Source organism: Canis lupus, chromosome 23, assembly GCF_048164855.1.
Source record: "Canis lupus baileyi chromosome 23, mCanLup2.hap1, whole genome shotgun sequence".
NCBI classification, from domain to species: Eukaryota; Metazoa; Chordata; class Mammalia; order Carnivora; family Canidae; genus Canis; species Canis lupus.
Window position 1 is genome coordinate 24617875 of NC_132860.1, and position 18421 is coordinate 24636295.

Consider the following 18421-nt stretch of genomic DNA (forward strand, 5'->3'; position numbering starts at 1 on the left):
TCCCAGAGTTAGTAGTCTTTCATGTTCTGTCTCCCTTTCTGATATTTCCCACTCATTTTTTCTCCTTTCCCCTTTATTCCCTTTCACTATTTTTTTATTCCCCAAATGAATAAGACCATATAATGTTTGTCCTTCTCTGATTGACTTATTTCACTCAGTATAGTAACTCTAGTTAACATACAGTGTAATATTGATTTCAAGTGTACAATGTTGTGATTCAACAATTCCATATACCACCCAGTGCTCATCATCACAAGTGCACTCCTTAATCCCTAATATCTGTTTCACCCATCCCCCACCCACCTTTCCTCTTGTAACCATCAGTTTGTTCTCTATAGTTAAGAGTTTGTTTCTTGGCTTGACCCTCCCTCTTTTTTCCCTTTGTTCATTTGTTTTGTTTTGTAAATTCCACATATGAGTGAAATCATGGTATTTGTGTTTCTCTGATTGATTTATGCTAAGTGAAATAAGATTTTCATTTTTTAAAAGTAGTTCAGGGGCACCTGGGTAGCTCAGTTGGTTAAACAACCCACTCTTGGTTTCAGCTCAAGTCATAATCTTAGGGTCCTGGGATCCAGCCCATGTCTGCTCATCCCTCTCCCTCCCCTTCTGCTCTCTTCTCTTTCTCTCCCTCTCTTTATCTCTCTCAAATAAATGAATAAAATCTTAAAAGAAAAGGAGTCCAGAGAACTGTTTGTCAATATCCATAGCAACACTATATTCACAATGCCAAAAAGTGGAAATGACCCAAGTGTTCATCAACAGATAAACATAAACAAAAGGTGGTATATACATACAACAGAATATTATTCTGACATAAAAAGTAATAAAATTTAGATACATTTGACAATATAGATAAACTCTGAGATATTATGCTAAGTGAAGCAAGCTACATACAAAAGGGCAAATTGTATGTGATTCCACTTATTTGAAATATGTAGGGCAGGCAAATTCAGAGAGATAAAAAGTACAATAGAGGTTACCAGGGGCTGGGGCCGGGGTAGGATGAAGTGTTATTTAATGAGTATATAGTTTCAATTTGGACTGATGAGAAAGTTCTAGAAATAGTGGTGAGGGTTGCACAACAATGTGGGACTAATTTAATATCACTAAATTGTACAATTAAAATGGTAAAAAAAATGGTAAATTTCATGTTATGTTTATTTTACCACAATAAATAATCACCAAAGTAAAAAGGTAAAATTATTATTATCATTATCAATTCTTTTATCAAGAACATGTTGAGGACCAGCTGGGTAGCTCAGTCAATTAAGCATCATCTGACTCCTGATTTCAGCTCAGGTCATGATATCAGGGCTGCGAGATCAAGCCCTGTGTCGCCTGCAGCACTCAGCGCAGAGTCTGCTTAAGATTCTTTCCCCCTCCTCCTCCCTCCCCCTCTGTTCCTCCCCCAGCTCATACTCTAAATAAATAAATAAACAAACTTAAAAAAAGATATGTTGGGAATGCCTAGGTGGCTCAGTGGTTAAGCATTTGCCTTTGGCTCAGGGCATGATCCCAGGTCCGGGGATTGAGTCCCACATCAGGCTCCCAGGGAGGAGCCTGCTTCTCCCTCTGTGTCTCTGCCTCTCTCTGTGTGTCTCTCTTGAATAAATAAATAAAATCTTTTTAAAAATCTTGAAATGGTTATATTTTGGATATATTCGATAAAAGTAAATACCCTTTTATAAAAGTACCCAAATTTAAGGGAAGGAAAGAGCCCTAGGATGGGATTTATGAGCTCTGAGCTATAGTTCCTATTCTGCCTCTAGGTGGGTGACCTGTCTAATAAACATAATCTCTCTGAATTAACTCTACAAAATGTGGTGATTAAATTAGATAATCTCCAAATTCCATTCCATTCTGAATATTATGTGCTCTGAACATTGAGAAGCCTCGAACAATCCTAAAGGTTTTCAAGGCTGGAACCCCACAGGAACTCCTGGAAACTGCCTTCTGCCACACATGAAAGCCAAGCCCCTTCCCTGAGGCCACATTGGCCATCTGCCCAAACACAGTATTTATCAACTTGCTCTCCTACCCCTGATTCTGCAATTAAGGATCTTCTAAAACCCAAAACTACTCTCAAAAATGGGGATTTTCCCCCCAAAAAAATGTTCACAAACTCTCTAAAAGGAAGCTCAATCCAACAGAAATAGCAAACAATCAATTCACCCTCTGTGAGGCTTGTTTACCTCATGTGTTTATTAGGGATGGATGATAACATTGTTTGCCCCTCAGGGTTTTGTGAGAATTATATACAATAATCCACACATAATGCTTAGCACAGAATTTTTAGTACATGGTACAAACTCAATAAATACTCATTATTACCATGGAGGGGATAGCAGGCGATAATCCCTGCCTCATAGTGATATTGAGGGGATAGAGATGTGAGTTTCTGACCATGGCAAATAAGCTACAGATTTGTCTTAAATATTCATCTAGTCACATCAACTTGGAAGCCTGGAGTCTAAGAACTGGGTCTGTCTTTCTCTCTCACCTACATTAGGACTAAGTGTGGTAAATGGGGGAAGTAGGATTCAACTGGAATTCACATGGGATGGAAATGACTGATCTTCTGCACAAAAGGAGGAAAAACAACAGAAGGCCATAGTTTTCAAAGCTATCTCAGTAAAATGTGATTTCATTCTAGTAGGTGACAAACTAAAAAGGGGGTGTTATGGCCATTCCTTGTTCACATAGGACACAGTTCTGGGAGAGTGTTTGCCTTGTGGCTCCCATTGATCTGGAAGAGCTTCAAGGAGGAGGCCCTCTGGGTACTTGGTGAGGTGAGTCAACTCACAGAGGTAGTCCCAGGCAGTCCCTGCTGTGAGAGGCCTCTGGGTCTCAGACAAGTAGTCACGAAGTGAGAGTATCTTTCCCAGTGAACAAGGGTCTCCAGGGACTGAGGATCATAAAAACACTGCCCTGTTCCCAGTCATGTTTATGTTGGCCTGGTCAATGGAAGGCACTAGTTTAGGTAGCCAATTCCCCTTGAGAGCCAGAGTCGGAGGTTGCCCAATAAGCAGGACAGCTCCCACCTCCAGTAATTTCATTTAGCCCTCATCTCTGAGCAGCAAATCATTTACTCCAGATAGGCTGACAAGAAATAAAGATAGAACATAAATATGTTTCTGGGACAGAGATTTCCCCAAGCTTTTTTTGTCATTAGAAGAAAAGATTTACTGTCAATACATATTTACCAGCAGAGATTACCAGCATCACATATCTGAGATTCTTTCCGATGATGATCACGACCAGTACTCCCAGCCCATGACAAAATTCATCCTCAATGTTCATTTTTTTATATCATTCAATGTTAAATGTTCAAGAATCATTTACAATGTTCCAGGCCCTGTAAGAGGTGAAAGGAATACAAAATAAACAATAGAAGATATTACAGTGGGTGTCAGATATTATCCAAAATACAAGAGATATCAAGCATTGACAAGGATGTGAAGAAAAGGAAACACTTGTACACCTTTTGGTGGGAATGTAAATTGGTGCAGTCTCTATGAAAAACAGCATAGAGTTTACTTAATAAATTAAAAATAGAACTACCATATATGATTCAGCAATTCCACTTCTGTCTGGATATATATCCAAAGGAACTGAAATCATTATCTCAAGGAAATATCTTTATTCCTATATTCATTACAGTATTATTCACTATAGCCAAGGCATGGAAACAAGAAAAGGCATGGAATATTCAGCCTTAAAAAAGAAGGAAATCCTGCCATTTGCAACAAGATAGAGGAATCTAAAGGGCATGATGTTACACAAAATATGCAAGACAGAAAAAGACAAATACAGCATAGTACCACTTATATGTGTAATCAAGAAGAAAACAAGTGAAACTTATAGAAACAGAAAGTAGAACGGTTGTTGCCAGAGGTTGTGGATGGGGAAACAGGAAAGTTGGTAAAAGAATATAAAATTTCAATTATAAGAAAATTGAATTGTGAAGATCTAAGTATAACATGAACACTATAGTTGATAATATTAAAATTTTCTGAGAGGGTAGAACTTAAGTGTTCTTAGCAGAAAGAAGGAAAGGAAGAAAGGAAGGAAGGGTGGAAGGACAGAAGGAAGGAAGGAAAGAAGGAAGGAAGGAAGGAAGGAAGGAAGGAAGGATAAATATGTGAGATGATGGATGTGTTAATTAACTCAATGGTGGGAATCCTTTCACAGTGTATATAGATACCAAATCATCACATTATAGCCTTCAAATATATTACAAATTTATTTGTTAAATGTACCTCAATACATATGTAAACTAAAAATTGACCACCGACTTGAATGTAAAAAAAATCAATGTAAGCATAAATCTAAGACTTTTTTTAAAACTAAGGAGAAAGTCTTCAGGATCTAGAGCAAAGTGTTCTTAGTCTTGTCACCAAAAGCATGATTCCCTCAAGGAAAATTTGATAAATTAAACTTATTAAAATTAAAAACTGCTTTTGTGTCAAAGATTCAGTTGAAAGGACAAAAAAAAAAAAAAAACAACCTACAGAGTGGGAGAATATATTTGCAAATTACATATCTATCCAAGGCCTAGTATCTAGAATAAAGAACTCTGAAAACTCAACTAGAAAAATATCTAATTAGAAATAGTAAAAGACATGACAAGACATTTCATAGAAAAAGAAACAGATGCAAACAAATATATAAAATGTTAAAAGTTATTAGCTGGAAGGAAATAAAAATTAAAACTACAGTAAATATCACTATATATCTATCAGAATGGCTTTTGAAAACTTTTAATGTAATTTTTTAAAGATTTTATTTATTTACTTGAGAGCAACAGTGAGAGAAGCATAGAGGGAGAGAGAGGGGGAGAAGCGACTCCCCACTGGGTAGACAGCCCTATGCAGGGCTTGATCCCAGGACCCCAGGATCATGACTTGAACTGAAGGCTCAACTGACTGAGCCACCCAGGCACCCCCAGAATGGCTTTTTTTTTTAAGTGAAAACATCAAATGGTGGCAAGGATATGGAGAAAGTGGATCACTTATACACTGCTGGTTGAAATGTAAAATGATATAGCTAGCCACTCTAGAAAACATTTTGGCAGTTTCTAAAAATACTAAACATACAACTAACATATGGCTGAGCATTTGTACTCCTGGGCATTTACTCCAGATAAATGAAGAGCTATGTTCACAAAAGCTTGCACACAAATGTTTCTAGCAGCTTTATTCATAATAGCCCCAAACTGGAAACACAGGTGTTCTTCAACAGGAGAATGCTTAAACAAACTGTGGTATAGCTATGCCTATAGCACATAAAAGGAATGAACTCTTCACACACAGAATAAGTTGGATAAATCTCCAGAGAATGATGCAGTGAGGAAAAAAAAAATCCCAAAAGATTACATATTATATGATTTCATTTACATGATGTTTTTGAATTGACAAAATTAAAGAGATATAAAATACATTAGTGATTGTCAAAGACTAAAAGGAGGATGAGAGGGAGAAAAGTTGATGAAACTATAAAAGGACAACATGAGGGAATCTTGTGGTTCTGGAAGTGTTCTGTATCTTCACTGTAGTAATGTTTATATCTTTATTTTGATACTGTACTACTGTTTTGCAAGGAGGAATTGAGTGAAGGGTACATGGGATCTCTGTATTAAATCTTGTAAGTGCATGCAAATCTACAAACATCTCAAAATAAAAAGCTTTAAAAAATCTTGAAGAGCCCATAAGGGACACCTGGATGGCTCAGTGGATGAGTGTTTGCCTTTGGCTCAGATGCTGATCCCGGGGCCCTAGAATCAAGTCTCTCATCGGGCTCCCTATGGGGAGCCTGCTTCTCCGTCGATCTATGGCTCTGCATCTCATGAATAAATAAACAAAATATTTATTAAAAAAAGAATTTATAAGGTGTCGAAGTAGGACCCTAGATGCACCTCATCCCACCAACAACTAGATAACTATTAACTCATCCTAAATACCGCAGGAATCAACCTGAAGACTGGTGGAACAAGCTCCCTCATGGCTAATGCAGGCGGAAGGGAGCTGCAGTCACAGAGAAGGGCAAGAGACAGACTAGCACAAGAGGTGCACACAGGGGGAAAATGAATTCTCGTAGCGGTTGGCTTAGAGATTGACAGAGGGGCCAAATTTAAGGAGTTCTTACAACCAGAATGGTTTAGAACCAGGAGTTTTAATGGTGAGTATGTTTGGCTTAGGAGGAGCCTGGAGGGCACTGGGGGTGCTCTTATAGATGAAGCAGGCAAACAGCCCACAGACAGCATGGAAACAGGGATCTGAAAAGCACCTAGGGCGCACAGTGGGGAGGTTATTTGCTCTTCTCAGATCATAGCCCAGAGAGACAGCAATCTTGGGGAGACCCCAGCAGGAAAAAAAGGAACTGGTCAGCACCATTTCCCTCCCCTGCCCCTCAGCATAAGTATAGGGCCACCAGTGGGAACCAATGCCATGCTGACAGAATACTTGCTTAGACCAAGCCCCACCTGCAGTCCAGCAGAAGTGCCCCTCCCTGTCACACTTGCCTCAGTCCCAGAGTGGTGGGCCTGCTTCTCCCTCTGCCTGTGTCTCTGAGACTCTCTCTCTCTCTCTCTCTCAAGAATAAATAAAAACTTAAAAAGAATACACTTAAGTTAAAATGCACCACATTCAGGCCAGGGACCCAACACTGGCCACAACAGGCAAAGAGAGCCTCTGCAAATGACTGGCCTGAAGGATAAAGGGGTCAGGGCACAACAGCAGAGCACATGCAGCACACATTGGAGACACTCCCAGAAGTACCAGACTCTGGGGAATAAGGAGCACTAAACTGCAGGGGACTACAGGACCTCTTCTTTATGATAGCAGATCTATCAAGAAGATAGAACAATTTTGGCAGCCCGGGTCGCTCTAGCTGTTTAGCACCGCCTTCAGCCCAGGGCCTGATCCTGGAGTCCCGGGATCAAGTCCTGCATCGGGCTCCCTGCATGGAGCTTGCTTCTCCCTCTGCCTCTCTCTGTCTCTGTCTCTCTCTCTCTCTCTCTCTGTCTCCCATGAATAAGTAGATAAAAAATAAAATCTTTTAAAAATATTTTTAAAAAAAGAAGATATAACAATTGTAAATATTTATGTACCCAACATGGGAGTACCCAGATACATAAAACAGTTGAGTTTTATCATGAATGGATGTTGTACTTTGTCAAATGCTTTTTCTGCATCTGTCAAAATGATTATAAAATAGGTTTAGAGAAAACATACTTCAACTTAATAAAGGCTATATGTGAAAAACCCACAGCTAACATCATCCTCAATAGAGAAAAACTAAGAGCTTTCCCCCTAAGGTCAGGAATAAGGCAAGGGTGTCCATTTTCACTACTTCCATTCAACATAGTACTAGAAGTCCTAGCCACAGCAATCAAACAACAAAAAGAAATAAAAGGCATCCTAATCAATAAGGAAGAAGTAAAACTTTTACTAGTTGCAGATGACATCATATTCTATATAGAAAATCCCAAAAGATTCCACCAAAACAACTGCTAGAACTGATAAACTAATTTAGTAAAGTTGCAGGATACAAAATCAATATAGAAATCTGTTGCATTTCTATACACCAATAATGAAGCAGCAAAAAAGAAAAATTAAGAAAACAATCCCATTTACAATGGCAAGCAAAATAATAAGATACCTAGGAATAAACCTCACCAAAGAGGTGAAAGACCTGTTCTCTGAAAACTATAAAACATTGATGAAAGAAATTGAAGATGACACAAAGACATGGAAAGACATTCCATGCTCATGGATTAGAAGAATGAATATTATTAAAGTGTCTATACTACCTAAAACAATCTACACATTTACATTTACTGCAATTATTATCAAAATACCACCAGAATTTTTCACAGAACTAGAAAAAACAATTCCCAAAATTTGCATGGAACCACAGAAGACCCCATATAGACAAAGCAATCTTGAAAAAGAAAATCAAAGGTGGAAGCATCAAAATTCCAGACCTCAAATTACATTATAAAGTTGTAGTAATCAAAACGGCATGGTATAGTGCAAAAACAGACACATAGATCAATGGGATAGAATAGAAAACCCAGAAATAAACCCACTATATGGCCAATTAATCCTCAACAAATCAGGAAAGAATATCCAATGGGAAAAAGTCTCTACAACAAATGGTGTTGGGAAAACTGGATAGCAATATGCAAGAGAATGAAACTGGACCACTTTCTTACATGATACATGAAAATGAATTCAAAATGGATTAAAGACCTAAATATGAGACGTGAAAACATAAAAATCCTAGAAGAGAGAGCACAGGCAGTAATTTCTCTGACATTGGCCATAGCAACATTTTTCTTTTTTTAAATAATAAATTTATTTTTTATTGGTGTTCAATTTGCCAACATACAGAATAACACCCAGTGCTCATCCCATCAAGTGCCCCCCTCAGTGCCCGCCACCCAGACACCCCCACCCCCTGCCCTCCTCCCCTTCCACCACCCCTAGTTCGTTTCCCAGAGTTAGGAGTCTTCCATGTTCTGTCTCTCTTTCTGATATTTCCTACCCATTTCTTCTCCCTTCCTCTCTATTTCCTTTCACTATTATTTATATTCCCCAAATGAATGAGACCATATAATGTTTATCCTTCTCTGATTAACTTATTTCACTCAGCATAATACCCCCCATTCCATCCACGTCGAAGCAAATGGTGGGTATTTGTCATTTCTAATGGCTGAGTAATATTCCATTGTATACATAAACCACGTCTTCTTTATCCATTCATCTTTCAATGGACACCAGGGCTCCTTCCACAGTTTGGCTATTGTGGACATTGCTGCTAGAAACATCGGGGTGCAGGTGTCCCGGCATTTCATTGCATCTGTATCTTTGGGGTAAATCCCCAGCAGTGCAATTGCTGGGTCGTAGGGCAGATCTATTATTAACTTTTTGAGGAACCTCCACATATAGCAACATTTTATAGATAGGTCTCTTGAAGCAAGGTAAACAGAAGAAAAACTAACTATTGAGACTTCATAAAAATCTTTTACACAGGGAGGGAAACAATCAACAAAACTAAAAGGCAACCTACAGAATGGAAGAATTTGCAAATGACGTATCTGATAAAGGGTTAGTATCCAAAATTTATAAAGAACTTACAAAACCCAACACCCAAAAAAAGATCCAATTAAAAAAATAAGCAGAAGACATGAACAGACATCCAAAAGATGTCTTCCAAAGAAGACATCCAGATGGTCAACAGACACATGAAAAGATGCTCATCACCACTTATCATCAGGGAAGTGCAAATCAAAACTGCAATATCACCTCACACCTGTGAGAATGGCTAAAATAAAAAAAATACAAGAAACAACAGGTGATTGCAAGGATGTAGAGAAAAAGGAACCCTCTTGCCCCATTGGTGAGAACGCAAACTGGTGCAGCCACTGTGGAAAACAATACGGAGGTTCCTCAAAAAGTTAAAAATAGAACTACTCTATTATCCAGCAATAATCATACTACTGGGTGTTCACCCAAAGAATACAAAAAACACTAATTCAAAGGGATATGCACCAGATGTTTATGCCAGCATTATTTACAATAGCCAAGATAAGGAAGTAGCCCAAGTGTCCACTGACTGATGAATGGATAAAGACAATGTGGTGGCTATATATATATACATATATATATGTGTATATATATGTATATATACACATATATATATTGAAATATTACTCATCTGTAAAGAAGGATCTATACCCTAAAAACTATAGAACACTTCTGAAAGAAATTGAGGAAGACACAAAGAGATGGAAAAATATTCCATGCTCATGGATTAGCAGAATTAATATTGTGAAAATGTCAATGTTACCCAGGGCAATTTACACGTTTAATGCAATCCCTATCAAAATACCATGGACTTTCTTCAGAGATTTAGAACAAATTATTTTAAGATTTGTGTGAAATCAGAAAAGACCCCAAATAGCCAGGGGAATTTTAAAAAAGAAAACCATAGTTGGGGGCATCACAATGCCAGATTTCAGGTTGTACTACAAAGCTGTGGTCATCAAGACAGTGTGGTACTGGCACAAAAACAGACACATAGGTCAATGGAACAGAATAGAGAAGCCAGAAGTGGACCCTCAACTTTATGGTCAGCTAATATTCACAAAGCAGGAAAGACTATCCACTGGAAAAAAGATGGTCTCTTCAATAAATGGTGCTGGGAAAATTGGACATCCACATGCAGAAGAATGAAACTAGACCACTCTCTTACACCACACACAAAGATAAACTCAAAATGGATGAAAGATCTAAATGTGAGACAAGATTCCATCAAAATCCTAGAGGACAACACACGCAACACCCTTTTTGAACTTGGCCACAGTAACTTCTTGCAAGATACATCCATGAACGCAAGAGAAACAAAAGCAAAAATGAACTATTGGGACTTCATCAAGATAAGAAGCTTTTGTACAGCAAAAGAAACAGTCAACAAAACTAAAAGACAACCTACAGAATGGGAGAAGATATTTGCAAACGACCTATCAGATAAAGGGCTTGTATCCAAGATCTATAAAGAACTTATTAAACTCAACCGCAAAGAAACAAACAATCCAATCACGAAATGGGCAAAAGACATGAACAGAAATCTCACAGAGGAAGACATAGACATGGCCAACATGCACATGAGAAAATGCTCTGCATCCCTTGCCATCAGGGAAATACGAATCAAAAGCACAATGAGATACCGCCTCACACCAGTGAGAATGGGGCAAATTAACAAGGCAGGAAACCACAAATGTTGGAGAGGATGTGGAGAAAGGGGAACCCTCTTGCACTGTTGGTGGGAATATGAACTGGTGCCGCCACTCTGGAAAACTGTGTGTAGGTTCCTCAAAGAGTTAAAAATAGACCTGCCCTACAACCCAGCAATTGCACTGCTGGGGATTTACCCCAAAGATACAGATGCAGTGAAACACCAGGACACCTGCACCCAATGTTCATAGCAGCAACATCCACAATAGCCAAACTGTGGAAGGAGCCTCGGTGTCCATCGAAAGATGAATGGATAAAGAAGATGTGGTCTATGTATACAATGGAATATTCCTCAGCCATTAGAAATGACAAATACCCACCATTTGCTTCGACATGGATGGAACTGAAGGGTATTATGCCGAGTGAAATAAGTCAATCGAAGGACAAACATTATATGGTCTCATTCATTTGGGGATTATAAAAAATAGTGAAAGGGAATAAAGGGGAAAGGAGAAAAAATAAGTGGGAAATATCAGAAAGGGAGACAGAACATGGAAGACTCCTAACTCTGGGAAACAAACTAGGGGTGGTGGAAGGGGAGGAGGATGGGGGTGGGGGTGACTGGGTGGCGGGCACTGAGGGGGCACTTGACGGGATGAGCACTGGGTGTTGTTCTGTATGTTGGCAAATTGAACACCAATAAAAAATAAATTTATTATTTAAAAAAAGAATGAAATCTTGCCATTTGCAGCAACACAGAAGGATGTAGAGAGTATAATGCTAAGCAAAATAAGTCAGAGAAAGGTAAATAACAAATGATTTCACTCCTGTGTGGAATTTAATAAACAAAACAAAGAAACAATGGACAGAGAGAGAGAGAAATCAAGAAACAGATTCTTAATTATAGAGAACAAATTGATGGTCACCAAAGGGGAGGTGGGGTGGATGGGTGAAACAGGTGATCAGGATTAAACAGTGCATTTGATGTGATGAGCACCAGGTGTTATATGGAAGTGATGAATCACTATACTGTACACTTGAAACTAATATAACACTGTATGTTAACTAACTGGAATTAACATAAAAACTTAAAAACCTTAATAAATAAGTAATGAAAAATATCTTAAAGTGTCTTAGGTTACATGCTATGGCATTTGGAATTTTTTTCTTTTGGCTGTAAGTGATGGGTTCCCCCAAAATGAAGTGGTTAGAGGATGGAGAGGGCGCTGACATGAAATGTCATCAAATGGTCTCTCTGGCAGGATGTGGATGTTGGAGTGGAAGCGGGTAAGAGAGTAGATGGGATGGGCAAGAACCTTAGAGAAAGCACACATGACAGCCTCCATTTCCCATGGGAAGTCAGGAGGAATGTCAAATTAGCTGCTAGGAGAAGATCAGCAGGTTGAGTGAAAAGCTTGAAAAGAATGGTGATAATTTAAAAACTGAAAGAAATTACAGGGGGATGCAAAAATCTCTGCTCAGATTAATAGCCATGAATTTCTTTTGATACAAGATTTCAGGGGCAGCCCGGGGGGGCTTAGCAGTTTAGCTCCACCTCCAGTCCAGGGCGTGATCCTAGAGACCAGGGATCGAGTCCCACATCAGGCTCCCTGCATGGAGCCTGCTTCTCCCTCTGCCTGTGTCTCTGCCTCTGTGTGTGTGTGTGTGTGTGTGTGTGTGTGTGTGTGTGTGTGTGTCTCATGAATAAATAAATAAAATCTTTTAAAAAAGAAGATTTCAAAGGTGTGTGATTTCCCCCCCAGTTTATGTATCATCTCAGGGGGAGAAAAGTAGACAGGCTGGGCCCAGTTCAGATGGGCAAGTACAGACAAAATCAAAACAGAAAAGTCAGTGTATCCCTAGAAAGCAGCTCCAGGTGAATGACCACAATCCAAACCGATTGAGGCAGGAGCTGAGGTAATTTTGTGGCAGAACTTTCCAGAAAGTGAGAAAGAATAGAGAGAGAGCTTATATGTAGTGAGGAAAACAAAGCAAGAATTCAAATCCTGGCCTGCCTAGCTCTGTGGTGTATGTTCTTTCCATTGTCCAAGTTCCCTCCTTTTTGAACATTAATTCAGTAGGTCAGTTCCAGGCTAAGTGTGGGAAGAATATGTGTCAGCCCCAGTCTGGAGCTGCAAGCCAAAAGTCCTAGTGTCTGTCTCAGAATGAGTGCCAAGAGTTTGTAACAGGGTCTGTAGGCCTTTCAGAAGTCCACTCCCTCTCCTCCAGGAAGCCTTCCCCAACTTCCTCAGGCTGGATTAGGCCATGATTTCGAGGCTCCATATCTCTTCCCTCTGCAAAAACTAAGAGCTTCCATAGGACTTATCCTGGAGCCTGGTGAAGAGGAGGATTCAGGAATATTGTCTTGGAAAGATCTCAAATGCAGATGGGCAAGTGAAGCTGATAGTCTCTGAATATAACCATCTAAATGTGTTGGGATATTATAGATTCCATGATTGTGTTTCTCCCTTGCCCTTTTATTATTTAGTTCCTCAAACACTTCCCTTGATTCCAGGCTAGCCTCGACTTTTCTATTCCCCAGGGACTCGAGCATAGTGACTCCACTGTGGGCCAAGCCTGGCCTCCCCTGGAGATAGGCACTGTTGCCAAGACATCCCATGTAATGGGATAAAACTCAATCCCCCTGCCATAAAGACATCTTGGGCTCTTGTAGGATGTGGAGTGGCAGAGCAGGCTGGAACAATAGCCAGGGTGAGTACTTGGAGCCCCAACACATCCCCTTCTCTGCTTCCCCAGATGGGTGATTGCCAGCACCTTAGCCTCCGATGGAGATATCGGTGGAAGGTCTGAAAATATCACAGAAGATAGAGAAGTAATCAGTCATGGACTATGCAAGGTACTAGTCCCATCTCCTGCTTGGAGAAGAGGACCTGAAGGGGGCTGCCTGCCTGAGGTTCAGGGAGTTTAAAGCTCAGAGATGAACTGGAATCCCAGACCACATTTCAGGGAAAGATGTCCCTCATAGTCTCTCCAGAGAGTGGATGAGAAAATGTGCTAAGTTCTCTTCTCCTCTGGCATTCTGAGGTCATCTGAGCTCTGGTTCAGCATCTCAGCTATCATTCTCCTTATCCAGACTGGCATTTCTCCATAGGCATTCTTTGTCACACTGGCCTGGCTTCCCACAGTGGCCCTATGGTGGTACAGAGTAATCTTGATTACGAGGACTCTGGGAACCAAGTGGCAAAAGAGAGCTGGGACGTCTACCTTTCCTCAATTCATTTGTTTACAGTACTGGCCATCTTTCATTTCTGTCTAGCATCTCTGAATCCAGAGCCTTGCTGGGACAATTTTTCCAGAAAGTAATCTGTCTTCTGCAAGAATGCAGGGGACAGGAGAAGAAATCTAGAGCTGCTCCCTAAAAAAGTCATTGTTTTCAATCCCCATTGCTTAGTCTTACCTTTATCAACTCTAACTCCTTAGTTTTTTGAAGTGGATATGTGGCATAACCTTCTCTCTAAGAACTTAACTTTCTATTTCTGCCTGTTTCTTTCCACTCTTCCTATGATTACTGAGATAATTTATTTTATTTTTACTATCATTTATTTTTTTAATAATAAATTTATTTTTTATTGGTGTTCAATTTGCCAACATACAGAACAACACGCAGTGCTCATCCCGTCAAGTGCCCCCCTCAGTGCCCGCCACCCAGACACCCCCACTCCCTGCCCTCCTCCCCTTCCACCACCCCTAGTTCGTTTCCCAGAGTTAGGAGTCTTCCATGTTCTGTCTCCCTTTCTGATATTTCCTACCCATTTCTTCTCCCTTCCCCTCTATTCCCTTTCACTATTATTTATATTCCCCAAATGAATGAGACCATATAATGTTTGTCCTTCTCCAGTTGACTTACTTCACTCAGCATAATACCCTCCAGTTCCATCCACGTCGAAGCAAATGGTGGGTATTTGTCGATTCTAATGGCTGAGTAATATTCCATTGTATACATAAACCACATCTTCTTTATCCATTCATCTTTCGATGGACACTGAGGCTCCTTCCACAGTCTGGCTATTGTGGACATTGCTGCTAGAAAAATCGGGGTGCAGGTGTCCCGGCGTTTCATTGCATCTGTATCTTTGGGGTAAATCCCTAGCAGTGCAATGGCTGGGTCTTAGAGCAGTTCTATTTTTAACTCTTTGAGGAACCTCCACACAGTTTTCCAGAGTGGCTGCACCATTTCGCATTCCCACCAACAGTGTAAGAGGGTTCCCTTTTCTCCACATCCTCTCCAACATTTGTGGTTTCCTGTCTTGTTAATTTTCCCCATTCTCACTGGTGTGAGGTGGTATCTCATTGTGGTTTTGATTTGTATTTCCCTGATGGCAAGTGATGCAGAGCATTTTCTCATGTGCATGTTGGCCAAGTCTATGTCTTCCTCTGTGAGATTTCTGTTCATGTCTTTTGCCCATTTCATGATTGGATTGCTTGTTTCTTTGATGTTGAGTTTAATAAGTTCTTTATAGATCATTTAAATGAGATTTTAGAGAAAGCAGAGATAAAGGCTTGTATGCAATTCACCATTTTTAATTGGAAAACTCTTCCCATTAAATGTTGTTACTTTTTCCAGAGTAAAAGTATTAATATTTTATTATGAAAAATCAAATCCTCTCTCCAAATTAGAGAAAGGGTAAACTTGATCTCTATATTCCCATACCCAGCTACCAAAATCATCCGCTCATAGCCACTCTTGGCAGCTTGGCTCTACACGATTCCAGCCACAGGTGGCCCCCACTCTCTCAATTATTTTGAAGTCAACATAAGATCCTTCTTTATTTTACAAATATTTTCAAATCTTAAAATACAGCCATAGTTTCATAATCACACCAAAATAAAAGATCATCATCAGGAACTCAACCAGTATTTATATTTCCCCAGTTATCCCATGGAAGTATTTCTGAATGCTAGTTTGCTCACTTTGTATGTTTGATTTGTTCAGAACAAGATCCTAACAAGGTTTCTCTATTGTCTATTGATTTAGTTGCTATGAGTCAAATCTCTCTTAATCTATAGGTTTTAACCCTTTCCTGTTTATTTTCTTGTAATTTTTTTGTGGAAGAAACTGGAATTTTGTCCTGGAAGGTTTTGTTTTTGTTGCAGCTTGGATTTTTTTTTCATCACATCTCTTTATGTCTTTTAACATACCTGCTTACCTGGTATCTCCTATATTCTCTAGAAGTTGGTAGTCAGATATGAATCAGGCTTGTTATTTTGGTAAAATACAGTATCTAGTTTTCTCTCATTTGTAATGCAATCAGCTCCTGATATTTTTTTTTTTGCCATTATTTCATTGGGTTTGTTAAAAGGTAACACTTCAGTTCTATTACTTCTTACTAGTTGGAATACTTCTGTAAAAAGAAACTTTCCTCCATCAGTTCCTTTCTTAACTTCATGTAGAAGAAAAGTAGGTTATTTGCCAGTTTTCAGAATACTGAATACTGAATACTGAATAGAAAAGTAGGTTATTTGCCAGTTTTCAGAATACTGAATACTGAATACTGAATGCCTAGCCTTGCTGACCTCATTTTTACACACACACACACACACAAACACACACATTCTCTCTCTCTCAATGTGTTTCCATCTGTACCAGTTATTATTCTCACTGATGCTTCGTTGACCCATATTTGGAAAGTGGAAGCCTCTCTGAGTTGACTTGTCTTTTAAAAATAATCTCCGTTGTCTTTGGTTCCCTGTTTTCTATTATTAAAAGATATCTAAGGTCATTTGGTATATTTCCAGTGGAAGACTTAACAGCCATTTATGAAAGGATACCTGAAATTGGGGAAAAAGATATTTAGAGACCACATCTAAGCATTAGGTGTGTTCCTTGCTACTGAATTGTTCTGGTTTGTAGGTATTTTCTATAAATAAAGCTAAGAGATATGTATTATTTAAAGGAGAAATATTTCTTGAGTTTATTCTGATATTCCCAAATTGATACTCTCAAATTTATGATTATAGCATTTTAACTAACTTGTTTGAATTTACATATCCTCTATTCCTACCCTTAAAGTTTTGCTTCCCAAATGCATTAAAATAACGACTCAAATGATGTGCCCTATAGTTTTCTGCAACTCTCCATACACACTGATCCATTTTTTGTGGTCTAGTGGTCTTAAAAGATTCTAGAATAAGTGACTTTTTTTCATTTTAAGATTTATTACTTTTATCAGAACACTTGTATAGGTTTGCTTATCCTTGCAATATAATTATCATACCTAAATACTCTAAATTTGCTTATTAGTATTTATTTCTTAGTATATGACAAGCACTTAAATGTAGACAGGTTTTCTTTCATTTTTCAGAAAAAAAAACTTTATATTTTAAGATCTTTCTGGTTTTTGTTTTTATTTTACTTTTCTTCGGGAATATCTATTATATTTAAAATTCCACTGTTTTACATGTCTATTCTTTTTATTTAAATTCAATTTGCCAACATATAGTATAACACCAAGGGCTCATCCCATCAAGAGCCCTCCTCAGTGCCCGTCATCCAGCTCTATTATAGTCTAATTACTTTTATCATTGTCTTCATTTTAGTTCATTATTCTCAGTTCTATTCTCTGAGTGTTTTAAACAGTAGTCCTTTTGTAATAAAAGTATTCTCTATTTTATACTAGCTTTTATTATTTTTCTCTTGTTATTTTCTTTGGTTTACCATTTTGATATTTGTTTTCTTTTTATTATCAAGTCATTTTTATACCCTAATACCAAAAATTTTAGTTTGGTTCATGATTTCTTTCATTTATTTATTTACAAAATTTTTACCCAGAATTTTCCTCTTCTTCCTTAATAATTCCTTATCTCTCTCTCTTTTTAAAGATTTTATTTACTTATTCATGACAGACATAAAGAGAGAGGCAGAGACATAGGCAGAGGGAGAAGCAGGCTCCCTGCCCAGAGCCTGATGTGGGACTTGATCCCAGGACCCCCGGATCACACCCTGAGCCAAAGGCAGACCCTCAATCACTAAGCCACCCAGACATCCCAATAATTCCTTATCTCAAAGAGTATTTTCACATATCTATAACAAGTTTTAACCCTTTTAATTTGACATAACATGTCTGCACAAATTCTATGTTGGAATTTTTCTGCTACTCATCTTTGAATGTGGTGAGCTCTACCACAGATTAATATTTGTTCAAAATAGTGTCTGAGAAAGAAGAAATAGAGGATGACAAAACTGACACTGTCAAAAATTTATTTCATTATATTCTCTTTTAAAATACTCTACTAGAATATGTGCAATCTGTTTTAAAAACCCAATTCTAAAAGCAATTCACCTCCCCCAAAGGAAACAAAAGGCCACTCTTACCTTCAGATTGAGCTGATTACTGGCTAGCAATAGCATAACTGTATACCCAGGGTTCATATTAAAAGCCATTTTAGCTCACAGATTTATTTTTAGTGTTTTTTTTTTAATCTTTGCTAAAAGGTATTTCAGTAGCTTTTCCCCTTATGTCATTTGTTATTGACCTATCTTTAGAGGGTTATTTATTTATTTACTTGTTTATCTGGGAATTTTGAAGGTGAATTCAAGAAAATAAAGATAACAAGCTCATGCTGTCAAGCCTTCAGGCTTCCACCACATGTTTGCAATTTATTTCCATGAGACCATGTTTCTACAGCATTTCTGATGAGACCTTTTAGGATCATCACAT

At 38.6% G+C, this 18421-nt stretch overlaps 1 long non-coding RNA gene across 1 annotated transcript in view; it reads right to left on the reverse strand.

Moving 5' to 3' along the window:
• Window positions 1–3232: 3232 nt before the first annotated feature.
• Window positions 3233–18421, reverse strand: part of LOC140614920 (uncharacterized) — a 97514-nt gene continuing 82325 nt past the window's right edge. The window contains exon 3 of the long non-coding RNA XR_012015634.1: window positions 3233–3358. This is a non-coding gene — a long non-coding RNA (uncharacterized lncRNA). The remainder of the gene's footprint in view (window positions 3359–18421) is intronic.